At 35.8% G+C, this 21,868-nt stretch overlaps 1 pseudogene; it reads right to left on the reverse strand.

Annotated features, from left to right (window-relative positions):
* Positions 1 to 7,081: 7,081 nt before the first annotated feature.
* Positions 7,082 to 12,575, reverse strand: LOC125101205 (protein max-like; annotated as a pseudogene).
* Positions 12,576 to 21,868: the final 9,293 nt, after the last annotated feature.

Consider the following 21,868-nt stretch of genomic DNA (forward strand, 5'->3'; position numbering starts at 1 on the left):
ATCCTTTTGAATCTTACTTATGTAGAAATCAAGTCAAGAATTCCTACTTCAGGGGCACCTGGGTGGCTCAGTGGGTTAAAGCCTCTGCCTTCGGCTCAGGTCATGATCTCAGGGTCCTGGGATTGAGCCCCGCATCAGGCTCTCTGCTCAGCGGGGAGTCTGCTTCCCCTTCTCTCTCTGCCTGCCTCTCTGCCTACTTGTGATCTCTCTCTGTCAAATAAATAAATAAAATCTTAAAAAAAAAAGAATTCCTACTCCATACAGTTTAATTTTTTTTAAATGTGTATATTTATGTTATACAGTTGACCCTTGAACAACATAGAGATTAGGGGTGCCAACCCCCCACACAGTCAAAAGTCTGTATAACTTTTGACTCCCTAAAAACTTAACTACTAATAGCGTACTATTGACTGGAGCCTTACTGGTAACATGAATAGTCAATTATCACATACAAAATATGTGTTAATTTCTAAAGAAAATAAAATCATAAGGAAGAGAAATTACATTTAGAGTACTGTACTGTATTGAAAAAAATCCATATATGATTGAATCTGTGCAGTTCAAACCCATTTTATTCAAGGGTCAACTGTATGTATCTATAGATATACATATATACAAAGAGAGAGATTGAAAGAAGGAATAAGAAAGGAAGAAGGAAAGGAAGGGAAGGAGGGAGGGAAGGAAGATATACTAGAACCCTGAGTATAAGCAGCACTTATATGTACCTGGTTATCATCATGTTCCTTCTTGCTAATTAATGGACACATCTGTAGCCAGAAGTTATTCCTCAAAGTGTAGATCAAATTGTGCTTTGTATCTGAGTGAGATCTTTGAACCCAGTCACACTGATCAGGGTCCTAAATATTCTGCTTACAGCTTAAATACAACTTCTAGAAAAACAAACGCAGATGCTAGCTTATTTGGACAAGTTATAGGGCGGCAAGTAGTTGCAAGTGGCAACTGAGTAAAGGGATTTGTTGGTATGGAAACTGTTGTCATTAACAAACTTTTTTTATTAATTCATCATGTTTTCATAGTTTCATTATACATTCAGAAAAATGCGTCTTCTTTGAAATTAGTACCGAACACACTGGAGGACATTGAATTTGACAGGTGATCTCTAATAAAAACAAGAACAAAAAAATGTAGAAGTGCTTTTAGAATTAAAGTATAAAGGGCAAAATAAACAGAAGCATTTTATGAAATTTTATGTAAAAGAACACTCAGTGAAAGAGACATCCAGTGGCTTCCCAATGTTGCACAACATGGGACAAGGGACAAAGCCAGGGAGTCTATTCAATACCTCTTGTCTCTATAGAAACAACTCTATTAACACCCACTCCTTTTCTATTTCCATGGTGACAGGACACAGAAGTACCTTAGAAAGAAAATGGGTAAAGATAAGAGATCTTTTAAGTGTTGATGGAGGTGAGTGGAGGCTGGTGATGACAGGAAATATGGATGCTCACTAATCTCAAGTAATTTCTTAGAGTCATGGAAGGATGTTTCAATCAGGGCTTTAGCTCTAGTGATAGATCAGGGCACCATTAGGCTACACTGAGTTCACAAAATAAACATTCCCAAACCACCTGAGTGATTTTACATGCAAATCTTATTAGACTTTATTTGACAATTAAAAGCAAAATAAAGGGTGGGTTTGTTTGTTTGTTTGTTTGTTTTGAGTTTGTTTATTTAAGTAATCCCTGCACCCAATGTGGGATCAAACCCATGACCCCTAGATCATGAGTCGCATGTTCCTCTGACTGAGCTAGCCAGGCACGCCAGAATTAAAGTTTTAAAAAGTGTTTAATAAAAATATAATTAAGGGGAGTCTGGGTGGCTCAGTCAGTTAAGTGTCTGCTTTTGGCTCAGGTCATGATCATGGAGTCCCAGGTCAAGCCCCTCATCCAGGTCTATGCTCAGTGGGGAGACTGCTTCTCCCTCTGCCCCTGACCCAGCTCCTATTGTCTTTCTTGTTCTCTCTCTCTCAAAATAAATGAATCAAAAAATATCTTTTAAAAATATACAAATAATATGTTCTCCCTTATATTTATTTATACACTATTATCTTATTTTATCATTGAATTGCTACATAAAAGGGAATAGCATTAATATTGTTTAGTTTTTAGAAGAAATAATAAGATGGTATCAAGTACATAAAGACTATTTTCTAGCTTAAGTTGTTTCCAGCTTCTAGTTTATTCTGGTAAATTCGTTCTTGAAGGAAATTTTCCAAAAATAACAAAGATTTAGAAGATGAAAAGAGAAGGGAAGGAAAGTACTCAGACAATTTTAATACCTCTATAGTGGAATTATTCACAGCTAAATAGGCTCTTAGCTCTTTTTCTCATTGACATATGCCAAATATAATATTAACAATGAAATGAAGGACAGACATATTCTCTGCCATCCCCTATATCATTTCCTATGACTCCCTGAAAGTTAAAATTACTTTAAGTTACAGGGAACATGAATCAGGAAAGCTCATGATAGATTAAATAGTGTAGAGAAATGAATGAAGTGCTGTCCTACTGCATGTACCAGCTCAGTTGGATGGGGACAGCCATCCAAAGGCCTGTGTGCTCTAGTCCATGTAGTGGACAGAAATCTTGTGAAAATATTCAGATTGGTATATCTTTCATCTTTAAATAAAAATGCATTATAACTTGCATCTGTGTTTGATGTTCCATGCTTGGTTCTTTCATTGTGAGGGGTTATTGATTTGTAATCATATTTATAACCTCTTTGTTTTGCTTGTTAACATTTCCTCCATGAAGTCTCATTTTCTAGTTTTGAAAGAATAAAGATAACACCCTTGGAAGATTACTGCCATGCCTTCTTTTATAGTGATGCACCTTTCAGTAGAAAAATTTCCCCAAGGACAGTCATATTTGACATTCCCAGATTTGAGGGAATAAGGTAGCTGTGACAGTAAGACTGGATTCATTGGTGTATGGGAAATGCCCAGGTACCCTTGCCGTGCTTAACCATCCAACTGGTGTTTGCAAGAGTTTCATTCAGTAAAACCTTTCAAGCAGCGGGATATGATCATTTTTATCAGTCACTGGTGAAACCAAGTTGTAGTTTAAGAAACATAATTTCAATTTGAAAGTTGAACAAATACTATATCAGCATTACTCTCCTTAAATAAAAGACTTAGATAAGTAAATTAATCAGTGAATTAATCAAATCACATTAGTATCTCCTAGGTTATAACAAATCTTTTATTATTCTTATTCTCTGCAGTTTTAGAGCTGGGTAAGAGAAGATTGTACCTGAACCATAACACTTATGTCATTATTTAAGGACAATAATATAGTTAATTTTATAGAAAAGAAATTATCAGTAAAACTGGCCATTTGTTATTATTATTCAACTCTAAAGAGTATGTCAGTAGTTTCTCCAGAAATAATCTCATATATGTCTATCTCTACTTTTAAATTTATTTGATGATGCTATCCTTTAAGTATTTTTTTTAAAGATTTTATTTATTTATTTGAGAGAGAGGCAGTGAGAGAGAGCATGAGCGAGGAGAAGGTCAGAGGAAGAATCAGACTCCCCGTGGAGCTGGGAGCCCGATGCGGGACTTGATCCCGGGACTCCGGGATCATGACCTCAGCCGAAGGCAGTCATCCAACCAACTGAGCCACCCAGGCACCCCATCCTTTAAGTATTTTGAATTGTAATTAAAATTGTATATTCATTGTATGAATGATAATGATGAATGAAGAAATTTAAGTTGATGAATTTAAATTAAATTAGGTTATCAGTGTTGCTAAAATAAACACCCACATATTTTGTATTATAACAAAATTACTAGTTTTTAAATCATTAAATATGTAAAAAGGGTGCAAAAAATTACTAGCAATTTTTACATGTAAATTCCAGGACTTCTTCAAATAGATGGTCCAATAAAAACATTTTCTTTTTTCTTCCTATTTTTATATTTGTAGCTATACTTTATTTAGAAATACATAATGAACTAGTATGAAATCTGTGGTATGTATATATTGCTTATTTAACATGTAACTTAGTTGCTTAATTTTAGGTAATAAGTTATTACAGTGGCAGTTTAGCCGCTATCTTATCTTTTCATTGGCTTTCTGTGAGGCCAACCCACGTAGTAAGATATCTCACATATGGGAAGTAGTATGTTTGTGTCATTGAAAATCCATGGGTTATGGTTTTGCCTTTTACTAGATTATTAAAATCTTTTTTCTCTCTAGGTCACATATCAGTTTGCCAAAGCAATTTTAAAAGCTAAAAACACTTTGCCAAAGTAAAGTTGGTACTAGGTGGTAGGGTGGAAAAGAATGGACTTTGAAGCGGGGCAATTCTGCATTTGAATCTACCTTTGACAATCCTTTACCAAGTGAGTGATATTGACCTATTTAGTTATATTGCCCATTCTTCATTTTCTCATCTGAAAATAGGAGAAACAGTATCCATAAGGAGTTTTTGGTTATGAGAAATAATATCTGCAAAAACACAGCCAAGAATGTAGAATATGATTCAAGTTTAATAAATATCAGATGAAATATAACAAAACTTTAATAGGACAAAGCTTTCCATGAGTTTCCTCTTCATAATGTAAAATAAAGGAATAGGAAGGGGACTTAATATGTAATGACCACTTTGTTTAGTCAGCTTCTGCACCAAAAGTCAATACATTTTTCCCTATTTTAAAGCACCTTGGGTAACTGAAGCACTCAAGTTAAATAAAAGGGCACAGCTCCTCCCTCTCCCCCAACATGTGAGTCAGTCTCATGACATTGACACATTAGCCAGGAGTCCCATGTCTTTCCCCGGGCACAAGATTTTGCAGAACTTCAGTTCATGCCACAAGGAGACCAGAGCAGTCACTCTTCTTCCATTTGACTTGCACAGGCCACTTTTTCATGGCTATTGCAAGGTTGGGGAGAACGGAGGGTAGAGCCCACACCTCTTTCTCTATCCACACCTCTCAACAGTTTCTTTTTTACCATCCTTTCTATTCACATTTTTCTTACTCTAGTAATCTGTATTTACATCTCCAGTCCTAGGTATTTTGACATATGTTATCCTCACTCATAATTTTTTGCTGAGTAAAATATGTGCTAAATTGCCCTTTAAAACCTAAACAGGAAATACTATTATTACAACACAATACTAGTTCTGTATAATTAATCTACTAGATAAAATAGTGCTGGAAGGACTGAACCATTAGAATTGAGAATAATCTTCTAAAATGAGGAAATAGGACATAAATGTTTCTGGAGTCCATTTCATGTAATCAAGGTTTATTTACCCACACTAGTAAATGGAGAGTGAATACTATGGCATGAATAATCTCAGATAATAACCTTTGAGAAGTAGATAAACCAATGGTCATTCCCAGAATTTGAAATGCTTGGTTTTTGTGGGTATGCTGGTTTATATCACTTTTATCTAATTACTCTGTTCCAGTCTGTTTGATATGACGATGTCTCTATACTTTCTATTACTTACTCTATACTTTCTGTTTATATACTAAATTACTGATCAAGCAAAGTTGCTGGCTGTATAGGAATTACCTGTATTTTAATCTAGGTGGGAGATAATTTTTTAAAAAAATGTAATAGAATAGCAGTGTGGCCTTATAGAAAGTAGTGAATCCAGACTATATTCTTTATCTTAACAAATAGATAACAAGGAAAATAATTACAAATGGCATTAATTGAATTCACTGTTGTTGCATTCCTAACACTTTCCCCTACGGACTTTCTGTGCATCAATTTACAAAATCCCACAAAATTTCACAGGTTGCCAGATTTAGCAAATGAAAATATTGGATGCCCATTTATCTGAATTTCAGATAATTTTTTTTCATTATAGGTATACCCCATGCAATATAAAGACATACTTAAATTACTTGTTGTTTATCTGAATTCAAATGTAATTTGGTATCCTATAGTTTATCTGGCAACCCTAAAATTGCTTTAATCATTATACACCATTATTAGTAATCCCCATTATAAAGAAAAGAAATGGAGATTAAATCACTTGTTCCGTGCTATATGGATATTTAGTTTGGAATAAAATCAAAATAGTCTGATAGTCCCATTTCATAGTTCATGCTCCTCAGCAGTTCACTCTCCGCTCTACCTCAGTGGCAAGCCTGATGAGCCAAAGCCTGCTGCATGTGATTGCCGTGGTCCCTTCTCAACTCTAATCACCCATGATGTAGTCCTATTTATCAAGGTACAAAGGGGTTTACCGTTTAAAAGTTAATTCCACTCCTTTCTCCAAAATGAATGCCTTTATTTTCACAGCATCATTAAAACAGCACTAATGTAAATAATTTTCACATTTTTTGAGAAACTTTCCAGAGATCATTGTGCCATAACCAGCCAATCACTAACTCTATCAGAAAATTGATTTCTGTAATATATCCAATGGCCCTTGCAGTTTCTCTCCAAAGTTTTATGTGCTAATTACTACCTATTTACTTGTAAAAATTCTAATAAAATGTGCATCGATTTAAAAATAGGGGAAAATGCTCCTTCAAGTAACTACTGTGGTTTATTCTCTCTACTGTAAAATGGATCCTGGCCATGACAGTTAGAAAAGTTGTATTATGCATACTATGGACTTGAAAGCTCAGAGGCGAAAAGGACCTCCCAGTCATATAAAAAGTAATTTTAAAGAGTTGTAGGGTTTGGGAGGAAGGGTGATAAGGAGGCGTTTCACTTTGGGCTCAGTAAAAGATTTTGAATTTATTTTGCCTAGCATCACCTCTGTCAGGTCCAAGTGACACATCTTGTATCATGAGTTAGTTCATTGATAGGAGTCCAAGATTCCATATTTATTCCAAAATGGAGGCAGGGTAGTTGGCAGCACACAGTTCATCTGACGTGGTTAAATGGGGGAACTGAGCAATGTTTCAAATCCATAGTGGCTATCCTCTGATAGCAGAGAGGATTGTCTTATAATAAAGTAATGGGAAAGAAAATTTATACATATTCTGGACACAGGTAATGTAGGATATTCAAGGTAAATCTACAAATGGAGACTGGACAATCTATGAGCTTGAAGGACTGCCAAGTAGCTCCATGACACTATGTCAAATGGTAATTGCTATGACTATGGCAATAGCCAAAGACTTGGCAACATTGTTTTCTGCTCCAACTCTGAAGAACTGGGTCCACTTGTTGCCTTGGAGAGGGAGAAGGGCACAACTCACAATTAGGGCACAAATAACATAGAGAATAGGAAACCATATTTATTAATGAAAATCATTGGTCCCCTCTGATTTACTGTTTCCGGTCTTCAGTGTTCTACTGGGTTCGTTCTTTTATTTATTTATTTTTCTCCTCGGTAATGTTTTGGTCACGTTCATATGAGACACGTTGTTCAGGATTCCAAGAATAATGTTGATTTGATCAAATACACTGCAGTCATGTGCAACTCCTAGTTAACTCTAATTTCTTATTCTCTTATGTAAGAAAAAGTATCTGGGGGGCTCTTGTGTGGCTCAGTTGGTTAAGTGTCTGCCTTCAGCTCAGGTTATGATCACAGGGTCCTGGGATCAAGCCACACCTTGTGCTCCCTTGCTCAGAGGGAGCTGCTTCTCCCTCTCCTCCCCACTTGTGCTCTCTCTTGCTATCTCTGTCTCTCTTTCTCAAATAAAGTATTCAAAAAAAAAAAAAAAGGAAAAGAAAGAAAAGAAAGCATATCTAAGTGTATGAGAGAGATAGACTTAAAGAGATAAGCTTACTACCTCACTAATTTATTTTGTAAAGGAAAACATTTGCTAACTCATTGTAATACAAAAACATTGCAATGTGATGATCCAAGTATCATAACATTTAGGATGTGGGCTACTATGTATAAGAATAGGGAGCTATGGCTATGATTATAACATTCTTCTGCCTAAAATCCCTCAAAATCTTTAACTAAGTCATCATAATTCATCAGATACAGGACACTCTTCATAATCTGTTCACAATTTATCTCTCTAGTCTCTTCCCTTTCACATTCTCTCATGCTTTTCCAGCCCTAGGAACAACATGTCATTTGCTGTATCTGGAATACATCATGTAATTTAGTTTCTGGTAACTTTGTTTGTGTTTCCCCATCTGCCTGGATCACGCTTTCCCTATATTATATGCATATTCATCTTTCAAAGTTCAAAACAAATGTCACCTTCTCCGTGACATCTTATCTATATACTGAGAATTAATATTTTTTTTTCTTTTCGTCATGCTCAAATAATATTTCTTATACCTCTGAATTAGTTTTTCTTCAGTAATATCATTATTTGTTGATAAATTTACCTATGATCATACATAATGAAATATGGTAGAATGGAGTTAATATGATTTCCTATTATGTCCCCAACAAGATGTCTGTGATTTAAAAGGTGCTTAATAAATACTTGTTAAGTGAATAACTAAGTGGAAATAAACTATGTACTCATCTTAGACTCTATCATGAATATACAATGCTTATAAACAGGGGAATTCTACAAATACTTAATTATTACTTAACAGTTAATAGGGCCAGAAAATAATTTCAGGACCAAGAAAGTAAATGATGTTATTTGAGGATCAGATATAATGGAAAGTAGTATGGTTTAATAGAAAAAGCATGGTCTTGGAAATAGAACTAGATTTTCATTTGAAATTGTCTACTTTGAGTTATGAGGTCAAAGAGTAATTATTTAACCTCTTGAGACTCATTACAGTTGTCACTATAAAATGTGAACAATAATTATAAAGGAGGAGGAGTTATAAAGTGGTGAATTCAATCTCTGGTACATAGTAGATGATCATTAAATGTGAATTCACTCCCCCTTTTCTGGAGTCTTCTGAGGTCAACATTTGAACAAAATTAGTCATGATGATGGAACATGCCAGGTTAAAACTACCTAGAAATACGGAAGTTAAAAGAAAAAGATTAGGTCGGCATTGAGTTATTTAATTATGAAGAGAATAAGGTGAAATTTGCCAAATTTTATCTAAGCCATTTTACAGGGCTACTTTTAAAATTGTTTATTAATAACAGTGTTTCCTAAATTCAGTTTTATAATTGTCTTGTTTCAGGTGTAAAAAAAAGTACTAAAATTTTCTTGACATGTTTGCAGTATTTTTTATTATCACACCTAACATCTTTTGTTATTTCGTAACTCCACATGGAGTCAGTCTCTTTATAGTTTTTTCTTTTGGAAACTATCTATGTCAGCCTCCTCTGCATGTCTCTATCACATGTATCTTAAACTTTCTTGTGTGTTATGTAAAACAATACCAGCACCTTCTGCTTGAAGTAGGTAAAAATGACAAGATGAAAAGCTGACTATAAAAAAAAAAAAAAAAAAGAACCCTGGCTCATTTGCAAAACAGCAAAATGTTTTCAGTTCCTTCAAAGAAAAACATTTGGAAACAAAGCATAACTTTCAACTATTTTTACATGGGATAATTTCCTTTCAGATCTGTGGCTAGGGCTCATGATAAAATTAACACTTTTGGTAATTAATTGACTACTTACTTGATTGATTATTTTACTTGATTGAAAAAATGTCTAGATAGAGCTATTCTTTCGTTAAGGGATTGAGGACTTGAGTTAAATAGAAAAAGTTATGACTCTTAAAGGATTAAAATATAAAAGTTAAAAGATCACCTAACTATGATTAACAATGTAAAGAGGCTGTTTCTGTCTTTAGTGCAGTGATGTGAATATTCAAGCCAATACTATTCACCTGATCAGGAAACTGTCTCAGGAGTTCAGGATAAACAGGTATATTTTAATTTTTGGAAGTTAAGAAACCCAATAGCTATTCTCTTGATAGTAATCAGGGAGGTTGCTCCACATTTATCTCTGTTTACCTTCACCAGGTTATAACCTTGAATTTTCTAGACTTTCCTAGAATATGGTCTTTTTATAGACAAGGGATATCAATAATACTATAATATCCAATATCTTTGAAAGTTTATTTTTAATGCTCCATGCAATTACATTTCAAGGGAGGAATCTCAGGAGCATCTGTAGAAAGAAACCATGAAACTTATGGTGTGGCTTAACATTTATTGAAACCTCATTTGCAGCATAATGTGACAGATATCCATTTCTCCTTTATCCTCACTGCTAAATCCAACTTAAAACCCTGGAAATAGTCAAAGGGACAACAAAAGGAGCTCTCTTAAAATTGTTAGGAAGACAACACACTGGTTTAAGACCCCAGGATGAGAGGAACAGAGTACCAAGGTGTTTTACATCCTCTTATCAAAAAACAACAACAAAAATTAACCAAGACCAAGCATTTCCCAACACCTAAACCAGGAAAGGAGGGCATTCCTAGTAGGTCCGTTCCTCTCCTGGACTGAGTGGGAGCTGTGTCTAATGCACCTGATTAGACCTGGTAAACTAGCAAGGCCGATTGGTCTGTAGTTCCACAACAATGACTCTCTTTTCCTTACTGGCCCTGGACCTGAGACTTCTTTACCTGGTCTAGAGACACCAGGGAGGCTGATGGGGAAGGGGTTGTGTGGGGTGGGCAAACCTGTATGAAGATCATATCACAACACAACGCAAGTAGACTGGGGGCCAGTTTTCATTTCCAAAAGACAGGAGTGGTCCTACCATAGTAAGCATCCAGTCAGGGAAATTTCTTCATCCATGAAAAACAGAGACTATCATCTTCCCCCAAGATACACCAAGTGGGTACAACTGGGGAAACCCTTTCTCCATCCTTACCACCAGCAGTGAATAGGAGGAAGATCAGAAGTTCCATGTAAACCTAGCAGATAACAGTGTGGAATATCTGAAAGCTGTAGTGTCATTAGAACTCAGACCCACAAAAATAGGCCAGGCCATGTATGCTAAACCCAAGCATCTCACCCTGAACACTGTCCATCCAATCCAACAAGCATTACATTTAGCCATTCCCAAGATTTAGAAAAACTGGATGATATAGATCGAAGAATTAGATGGAGATCAATGGAAAACTGGACAATGAAAAGATTCATGTTCTATCCATGGAAAAATGAAGAAAATACTGAAGAGCAATATACTAAGAATCCAAGCTGTCTGTCCACCTCTGAATAAAAGCAAATGCCACTTCAAAGTTGAGGTCAGTCATGCAATCAGGTTTGCGTGGCAAGGAAACAACTTTTGAAAAGGATGGGCTTTCTAATGTTGGATCTTATCAGAGGACCCAATGCCTAGTGACAATTTTTTTTTTTTTAAGATTTGATCACTGCTTTATGAATCTGTGGCTTTGCAATAACGATGTCATCAGGAAAAGGGACAGTTCACTCAGATTCAGTAGCAGGAAATAAATATCAAAGCATCATTACTGGTGTCAATACAGAACCTCTACCTGACCAGATCCTTCCTTCTTATCCTACCCACTAACACCCCACCACCCCACCCCTGGCAGCTACCACTTTATTGCTGTCTGCTGTCCCCCACACATACCATATGTGTCATGCAGCCCTCCCTAAGCCTGGCTTAGAGAACCACAAATGAAACAGGCCAAAGTCTCTGTGCTGCAAATCTGTCCCCACTCGTTTTTACACCACAAACTTCTTCAAGGATCTGGTCCTTCGATAGGATTGATAAATAGCTTTTTAGGGGGAAAAATAATTAAAAGAAGGGGAATTAACCCTGATTACTTCAAACTAGTCATCGCCTTAAAGCAGAGCAGACCACATTTACAGTCTATCAAATGGAAGTGAAGGTGGCCTGGGAGGAGAGGCAGAAGGGGCAGGAGTCCTCCAAGCCTCTGCCCAGCAGGACTGGAGGAACTGGTAGGTGGTCACGACACTGTGCTCAGAGGTCTAGCCAGTTGTCCGTACTCCACAGAAGCAGCTGCCAATTTGGGGTGTTTGAGTTTAAAAATTCCTGGCAGTATCAGGGAATCCCTGAAGGCAAACATTAAAAAAAAAAAAAAAAAAAAAAAAAAAAGTGGAAATGGGGAAGGAAAATGAGAGCCATTAGCCAGGAGCTTCGATATAAAAATAAAAGTAAAAATAAAAAGAGAGAGGGGGAAAAAAAGAGTCCCTTATATGTTCCAGAGGGTTCTGAGCATGGACTGAAAGTAGGATGAGACGATGCAGGAGACAGACAGTTTGTATTGCTCTCATCCCCCATCTGGAGGTTTTACTGTTTCGGGCCTCTTCAGGCTCTGACTCCAAACTGCAGTCTGAACCTCCAGTAAAGGCAGAAATAGCGCTGCCCTTGGTGCTGGTGTAGAGGCTATTGTCTGAGGAGAGGTAGTTGGTCCGCAGTTGGACACTTGATCTTGCCTTTCCAGTGCATGGACTTGCTGCTCCAGAAGATCATTCTGCTGCTTGAGGTCATCAATATCTTGCTGGTGTGTGTAGCTTTTCCTTTGCATATACTGGATATACTCTGTGGGTTTGTCTAGGGTTTGGGCCCATGGTGCCTGCTGTCCTTTGGAATGATGGAACAGAGTCCCACAAACTGTGAAAGCTGTCTTTGATGTAGTTCCCACATTTTTGTTCCAGTGAGCTATGATGAGCCTGTTTGTCAGCTGCAGATTGAAACCTTGGTTGCTCTTTATAGCTCTCCACCTCCATGTCCTTGTTGTCACTCATTTCACATGGCCCAGGGAGCAGCCACTGCAGCCATGTCAGGGAAAGGGGGAGGGGAAGGGGTAGAGGAAGTCAAGAACAACAAGGAACCAAGACTCCCCACCCCAACACACACACCACTCATTCCCCACTAGCTCTCTCACTACACACACATAACATGGGTGAGAACCACCTCCTCACTCTAGTGACAAATTCGATAACATTGGAAAATTGCATTCATCATCATTATCCTGATGGTTAATGCATCACCTTGGGAAACTTAATTTTCTTTAAATATCAATCCGGTCAACTTTCAGGAGACAAAAGAATAATCAGAGAACATTAACTTTAATTGTCATCATGAGCCCTCAGGGTGGGTTCAGTGTTGGTGCCAACCATAAACCCGTTTTCTTCTGAACTTCTGTTGGTGAATAAGCACCACACCAGGTGCAAGATGTATGTTCTGTCAAATTGAGAAAAGACAAGATTGCAGTGAACATAGATAAAGACTGCTGTTGAAGAAAAACTGGGCAATTTTCCTTTTTCTTCTTAATACAAAAGATAGCTGAGAGTTCACATTTATACTTTAATCCTGCTGAAAAGAGAAGGAAATCAGTCTGAATGCATGTCTGTTTAAGGCTGTATGTAATGTAAGTATATTATTAATTTATTTATTTTTAAATTTTATTTTTTCAGTGTTCCAAGATTCATTGTTTATGCACCACACCCAGTGCTCCACGCAATATGTGCTCTCCTTAATACCCACCACCAGGCTCACTTATCCCTCCACCCACCCCCCGCAAAACCCTGTTTGTTTCTCTGAGTCCACAGCCTCTCATGATTCCTCTCCCCTTCCGATTTACCCCAACTTACTTCTCCTTTACTTCTCCTAATTTCCTCCATGTTATTCCTTATGCTCCACAAGTAAGTGAAACCATATGATAATTGACTCTCTCTGCTTGACTTATTTCACTCAGTATAGTCTCCTCCAGTCCCGTCCATGTTGATACAAAAGTTGGGTATTCATCCATTCTGATGGCTGCATACTATTCCATTGTATATATGGACCATATCTTCTTTATCCATTTGTCAGTTGAAGGGGATCTTGGTTCTTTCCACAGTTTGGCGATTGTGGCCATTTTTTAAATAAAAACTAGATGCTTAACTAAATACTCTCTTAGGACCACCATCTCCATTCTCCCCAGAATGGAAATTTCCTCCAGAATGTGTTCCACTCACTTTCTTGCTCCCTGTCCCTCCCTTTCTTCCTAGCTACTTTCCCAGTCTCTGAGTTGCTCTGACCAGGGTACAGCTCTTTGGGATTCCTTGCAGAGAGAGGCTATCCTATACGTTTATAGGGGTAGGTCTCTATCAATCCCATTTTGTCATTTTCATACAAATGGTGCTATATTAAATTCCGTTTTCTCCTCCTTATTTTGGTTTAATGAAATATCTTAAAGTTTGTCTTTTGATAATGATTAATAATATTGAGAGCACTTTACAAATATGTGGAATGAGTTACCCTGTGACAATATGTAGAAGAGTATTCCTTGCTTCATTGTTTTGAAATATTAAAAAATCCCATTTATTATTATAGATAAAATTATATATCCTGCTCTATCTGGTGTTAGATTCAACAAAACTATTGATTTTTTGAAAATAAAGTAAGTTGGGAAACCGCTCCATGTAACTCCCCATCAACAAAATTTTCAATATAGGTGTTTGCTGTGCTTTGTAACAATAGTATTTTCATTGGTATCAGTTGCCTGCTAAAATCTAAGTGTTCAGTCATTATGGCTCTACTAGCCGAGTTGTCTTATTCCCCACCCCTGGGAAACGGTCACTGTTTTCCTTGCCAAAAGACTCAATGAGTTAGATGTGTTTTCTCATTCTTGGATACTTGTGTGGCCAGAAGCAGCTCTGTAAAATAACATAGAACAGAGATTTTCATTCATCATTACCAAAGCATTCTTTGTATAGAAATAGCTAAGGTATATTCTGATTTGCAAGCATTATATCCTGTAGAGTATATAGTTGTTTTCATCCCTTTCTTGATAAAGACTGTATCTGAAGAAGTAAAATCTATATAGAGTACCAATAATCTCTTGTGGCCCCAAAATTAATATTTGCCACACGATGTTCAGGAAATTAATCTATTTCCCGGGCAAGAACACTACTATTCAGTAGCATTTTCAACCACTTGGGCAATTTGAGATTGGTGTCTAGGGAAATATTAGTCAATTGCTTATAGAAGGACTACCTGTAAAACCCAAAAGTCAAACTTACATATATTTATATTAAATGATTTGTGTTGGTCAATAGACAATTCAGAGTGCAATGGTCTTACTTAATGGGAAAATAAATTCCTGACAGTGATGTAAAAAAATATATCATACATATGAAACATGGTATTTTTGTTTGTTTATTTGCTAATTTTGTTTCTGAATGCCCAGCTTCTGATGATGAAATTTGCAAGATGTCAAACATTGTAAGCAGGAATCAAACACTATTTCTTTTAGTATTATAAAACTCACTTTCCCTCTAAGTTTGCTAATTGAAACTAATACTTACCTCTCTTAGGATTAAAATTTGTTCAGCTTCCAAATTTTTTTTTTTCTTTTTTTTGACAAAGAGATCACAAGCAGACAGAGAGGCAGGAGGAAGCAGGCTCCCCGAGAGAGCAGAGAGCCCGATGCGGGGCTCGATCCCAGGACTCCGAGATCATGACCTGAGCCAAAGGCAGCGGCTTAACCCACTGAGCCACCCAGGCGCCCCCAGCTTCCAAATTTTTATCATTCTTGGGTAAAACAGAGAATCAACCCAGAAATTAAAATTTCTACATAGTGTGTTATTACTCAAAGCTTTGAACATATTTGAAATTGAGGCTACACATTTCCCTCCTATACAGAAAGACTGCAGATAGAGAAATGGAGTGTAGTTTGCTGTTTCTCTCATCTTGTTCTGCTCTTAAGAAGATTCCTTACTAGCTCTTTTCAAAATGTGTCACAGAAAACATACTCATTCTTTGGCCAAACCATAGAGGGAAAGCTGATCCAAATGCTCTGTGAAAGCAGCTAGCCAGTCTATGATGAACAGTATAGATTTTTTATGAGAAGTCAGTAATTCACTGTGTTCCCAAACTGCAGGGGACATATATGACATATATTATGTGCTCTGATTGGTTAAAACTTGAAGGGAAAAAAACCCAGATTTTAAAAAAAATGATAAGTTGACTTTCAACACAATGATTTCAGCACATGAGTAAGTATAAAAATATCTACTCAGTGTTTTCGAGGATGCAGTCCAGAGCTATTTTCTTTTATGTTACCATTCAATTATTATACTCCCTCTTCCTTTGTTGTCTATCATGATGAATAGTAAGTGAATACATATTTTTCTCCATCCCCTTCTTCATTAATTAACTTACAATATATGTAAAAGAGAATGAGTTCTCATGAATATTCTCATAATACCACTTAAAAAGATAAATTCCATACTTTCAAAATAGGTTTGAATTTTGAAAAGCTCAAGCATCCTGATTGCCAATTAAGTTACAGTAAACATCTATTAATTAGAAAACAAAAAAGACAATATTGTAGCAAATTGAGATTCTATATCAACTGAAAGCTTACTCAAAACAGTTAAACTATCACAGAATAGAAATATTTTTAAATCCTATAAAAATGAGTATAACTTAGATACAAATACTGATGATTACTGTATCAAAAAGAAAATTATAGAGCAATTTTATTGATGGTTAGTTATGTGAAAATTCTTAATGTAATAATATACAGAAACTGACAGCTTGTTAAAAATGTAGTTTTCATGAATAGGTGTTACTTTTTCCAAGAATGGAATGTTTTAATATTAGTATAATTTAAAATACTAATATTTATAAGAAAAATCACAGATCATTTCTATAGTAACTGAAAACTTAACATTTTGGATTAAAACAATGAGCAAAATATGTTCCTACAGGTACTTCTTTCACTTTATAAAATATATCAGTCCCAACCCCAAGGCCACCATCATGCCTGATGGGGAATCATTTGGAGGCAGGTCTATTACTATAAAAAGAAGGAATGACAAGTGCCCACTTATTGCTATTTATTAAATAACTTATTTAGGTACTAGCTAATACAATAAAAAAAAAACTTAGAAAAAATAAAGTAGTTGATAAATATATCAAATTTGAAGGTGATACAATTGTATACTCGAAAAACTGAAGACAACAAAAAAAAAAACCCTAATACAAATATAAGGGGATATTATAGGGCATAGATATGCAAAAACCTTAAATTAGTAATTTTCATATACAACATACTGGAATAAATTATCCAATTTAAAATATCAACATCATGTTTCTAGGAATGTGCACACTGTGAAATGTGCAGGATTTACAGGAATCAAACTTTTTTTTTTTTTAAGATTTTATTTATTTATTAGACAGAGAGAGATCACAAGTAGACAGAGAGGCAGGCAGAGAGAGAGGGAAGCAGGCTCCCTGCTGAGCACAGAGCCCGATGCGGGACTCGATCCCAGGACCCTGAGATCATGACCTGAGCCGAAGGCAGCGGCTTAACCCACTGAGCCACCCAGGCGCCCCAGGAATCAAACTTTTAAACAATCATTACCAACACAAAACAAGTCTTGAAAAAAAGAGGAAAAAATATATTCATGAATAGGAAGACACATTAAAATAAATATAATTAAGTTCATTCATAAATATGCTACCAATGAAAATATCAAATACCAGTAAGCTATTTATTTTTTTATACTACACAAACTAATTCTAAACTTTATATAGAAAAACAACTAAAGAATAGTTAGGGACATCCTAAAAAATTTTTTAAAAAAGAATAGATGTATAATCTCACTTTTTCAGGTAATAAAACCTAAATTTCTCTTTTTTTTACTTTTCTTTTTCTAGTTTGGTGGGGGAAAATTGACAAACAAATGTTACATATATTCACAGTGTACAACCTGATGTGTGATATATGTAAAATGGTTATTACTGCAGCCAAGCTAATTAACATATCCATCATCTGACATGGTTCTTATTTTGTGTGTGGTAAGAACAATTAAAATGTACTCTCTTAACAAGTTTCAGTTATATAATACAGTATTATTAACTATAGTTACCATTGTGTACTTTACCTCTCCAAAATTTATTCAACCTGTGTAACTAAAAGTCTGTATTCTTTGACCAACATCTTCTCATTTCCCCTACCCCCAGCCCCTGACAATCACCATTCAACTTTCTGCTTTTATAAGTTAGACTTTTTCAGATTTTACATACAAGTAAGATCATGCAGTGTTTGATTTTGTGTGTTTGGCTCATTCCACTTGGCATAATGTCCTCCAGGTTCATTGCTGTTGTCACAAAGGACAGGACTTCTTTCTTTCTATGGCTGAACATATTCCATGCATATATATGCCATTTGTTCTTTATCCATTCGTCAATGGACAATTAGGTTGATTTCATATCTTGACTATTGTGAATAGTGCTGTGATGAACATGGGAGTACAGATACACCTTTGAAGAAATGATTTTACTTCTTTTGGATATATACCCAGAAGCGGGATTGCTGGGTCATATAGTAGTTCTATTTTTAATATTTTGAGGAATCTCCATACTGTGTCCATAATGGCTGGGCCAATTTACATTTCTAACAGTATACAAAGATTCCCTTTGCTTCATATCCTTACCAACCCTTGTTATTTTTTATCATTTGATTCTAATTGACGTGAAGTATTATCTCATTATTTTTATTTGTATTTTCCTGATGATTAATGATGTTGAGTATTTTTTTCATATAACTATTGGACATTTGTATATCTTCTTTTGCAAAATGTCTACTCAGGTCCTTTGCCTGGTTTTTAATTGGTTTATTTGTTTGCTGGTGGGTCGAGTTCCTTTATATACTTTGGATATTAATCCCTTGGATGATTATTTTTTGTGGGTCACCCTTTGGGAAATGGTAGCATAAGAAGTACAATACCTGAATTTAAGAGGTATTGCCTCGATTAACTTAAGCAAGTTACCTTACCTTATGTAGCCTCAGTTTCCTGATCTGTACATAGAAGGAGAATTTCCAAGGACTTATCCAGCTTTTAATTTCCATAAATATAGTAGTAAAATAAATTCAGTCTTACTCTTTCTAGGTATCAGCTTTTATGACATAGAACCCACTTAATTATAGGAAATGCAGGTGATGATGGATGGGCTCTAATTCTGGAACATCTCACCAACATTCTTTAAATAAGATTCCATGGTACCAGTCAATATTGATGCCATTTTTCCTTCTTAGAGATTGAGTGAAAATCATTTAACATTAAATCCAATTTTTTTTTTTTTTTTTGTCCTAAACAAGTATATGACTGTGTTGGGAATATATAAAAAATAGTGATGGTGGAAAATATGAACTTACTTTTCAGATGCTTCTGAATTGATAAAAGTCAGTATTTTTATTCATACATAATTTGTCATAATTGACATTGATCTTTTTTATCCATTAGCTATCTTTGTCTTTTTTTTTAATTTCATTGGATTAATGAATGAGATAGTATTGTGCATTGATGATAACTCACTGATTGCTCATCTCCTTGGGTATATTCAACATACAGTAACAATCATTCTCCCCCATTATGAATCTCTCTCTTTTTTTAAAATATTTTATTTATTTATTTGACAGACAGAGATCACAAGTAGGCAGAGAGGCAGGCAGAAAGAAAGCGGGGGAAGCAGGCTCCCTACTTGAGCAGAGAGCCCGATGTGGGGCTTGATCCCAGGACCCTGGGATCATGACCTGAGCTGAAGGCAGAGGCTTTAACCCACTGAGCCACCCAGGCGCCCCCCCCCCCATTATGAGTCTTAAAAGACAATGATTCTGGAATAATTTAATTTACATCCAGAAAGTACCACTGAGGGTATGTAATGTTAAGAGTTCTAATAAGATGGAGAGTTTAGTGTGCTGTTCACATTTGCCCCCTTTGCTACTTAAATCCAGAATTCTTCAGACCAGTGAATCAGAACAAGGAAACAAACTGAGAAGTAAACAGATGCCTGTCAGAACTGTCGTGTTGTTTTCATGAGTTTGATCTTGTTAGAAAGTTTGACAGTGAAAGACTGAAATATGTTGAAAACCAGATAAATCTGACAAATCAGTGAAGTCACAAATTAAACAGGGTCTGTGTTGATTATAGAGCCATTGTGCAGGTTAATATATCTCAAGACTTTTAGGAACACTGTTTTTACAATGATTACTTATAAGTAGTTTTTTAATACTATATATTTAGATATAGTTATTATTTTGACGTAATGCAGGGTCATAATTAATATCTGAGGTTTGAACTTCACTGATACCTGTTTTCTTAATATCTTATCCACCATTTATTAACCATGTGTTTGACCTTGAGGAGTCCACTTCCCAAACTGCCAGTTCTTAGTTTCTTTATCTGTGAAATATAGATGATAATTTATGGTAACTAATGTTGCCTAAATAGTTAAACAATATAATATAGTTTAAATGATTTATAATGTGCCTGGCACACATTAAGTAGTATATAAAATGTAGTTACTATTATTTTTGTATATTTAATGAAATTGTTATTGACTCAACTTCCATCCTTACAAAATTTACATAAAGGGTCTACAAGTATTCATAAATAACATATAGCCAACATTATTTTTCCTCTCTTTACAGATGATAAAAGGTGCCAATTGCTATTGCTGGTCCATATATTTTTTTCACAATTGTAAAAGCCTACTGATAAAAAGTGAGATTAAGGGGCACGTGGGTGGCTCAGTGGGTTAAGCCTTTGCCTTTTGCTCAGGTCATGATCTCGGGGTCCTGGAAACGAGCCCTGCACAGGGCTCTCTGCTCAGGAGGAAGCCTGTTTCCCTTCTTTTCTCTCTGTCTGCCTCTCTGCCTACTTGTGATCTCTGTCTGTCAAATAAATAAAATCTTTAGAAAAAAGTGAGATTAATTTTTTACTATACAAGTTAAAATTAGACAATATATATCAACTTGGAAACTACTGTGAGTCCATCATTTTGGTGGATTATATTTGCTGCCATGTCAATTATAGGTGGCAGGCACCAGATGGTTCCTTAGTCATCTGACAGAATTAATGAACCTGCTCGGTGGCCTCACTTACTTCTACTGATGTTTTAGATTCCATGGAAAGAATTCAATTGAATGATATCCTTTAAAGTACCAACAACATGTTTCAAAGCAAAGGTTCCTAAACAGTGATTCATGAGTCAGTCTGCCTCTTAATCAATCATTATTTAGAGCTAAGAAAGAATCACTTTTACAGTTTAATGTCATCTTCAAGGTCATCCTTTGACATAAGAACTATTAATAATTATGAAAGTATCAATAAAATTATTTCTAATAAAATAATAGTTAATTCTGTGCACTTACTGTACTCCAAGAATTTTACTGATTTCCTTTATTTATTTGTTTATTATTCCTCAAGGGAAAAAAAATATGAAATAGACATACTCCCACCTGTTAGATGGAGAAACTGAGGCTAAAAAGTGATGTGATTTCTTCAAGGTCACAGAGAAACTAACTGAACTGGGTTAGAAAAATTCATTTCTTATGAAGTCCCGTTTACTGAGCTCCCTTTGTGTGCCAAGCTTTGTATTTGGCTCCGAGAATAGAAAGCTAAATAAGAGGAAGCCCCTGACCCTCAAGGAGTAGCTTTCATGTCACCCTCAACAGAACAAGGCAGGATGAGCCAAATGAGGAATTCAAGCCAGAGCAGCATCAGTACATTTTTTGGAAGATGAAGGGTTTGCTCATGACTATAATTTGTATTATCTAGTGGCTTGTGCGTTGAGTATTTGATCAGCCTCTATTCTTAATAGCAGTAGTGTTTAGTTGTATCCCACAAATACAACCATACCTGACTAATGACAGATGGTCAGTAAAGAGTTGTTGAATGATAGAATGAGAGAATAATCTCCTCTACATTGAGCCTGTGCTAACGAGGTTCCTGGACCCTCAGGGCCGAAACTCTTTCATCCGTTGGCTAGGGTTTCAAGAATAACCCAATGCTGTTTCTTCTATGATATAATCGCTTCAACATGTCTTTGGCCTTTCCTCTCGCAGTCTTGTCTGCCTGATGACTGATCTATGGGATCCTCTGCATATTTAAAATTTTTTCTCAGCAGGTCTTTTTGACCCCATTCTCTCTGTTTTATATGAAAGAAAACCTATTCCTTGTTTCCACAGTTATCGAGTCCCTGCTTTCTTCAAGGCTCATGGTAAGCCCAGGTAAGAATGACAGACATGGGTTGAAAATCT

This window comes from Lutra lutra, chromosome 5 (assembly GCF_902655055.1).
Source record: "Lutra lutra chromosome 5, mLutLut1.2, whole genome shotgun sequence".
NCBI lineage: Eukaryota > Metazoa > Chordata > Mammalia > Carnivora > Mustelidae > Lutra > Lutra lutra.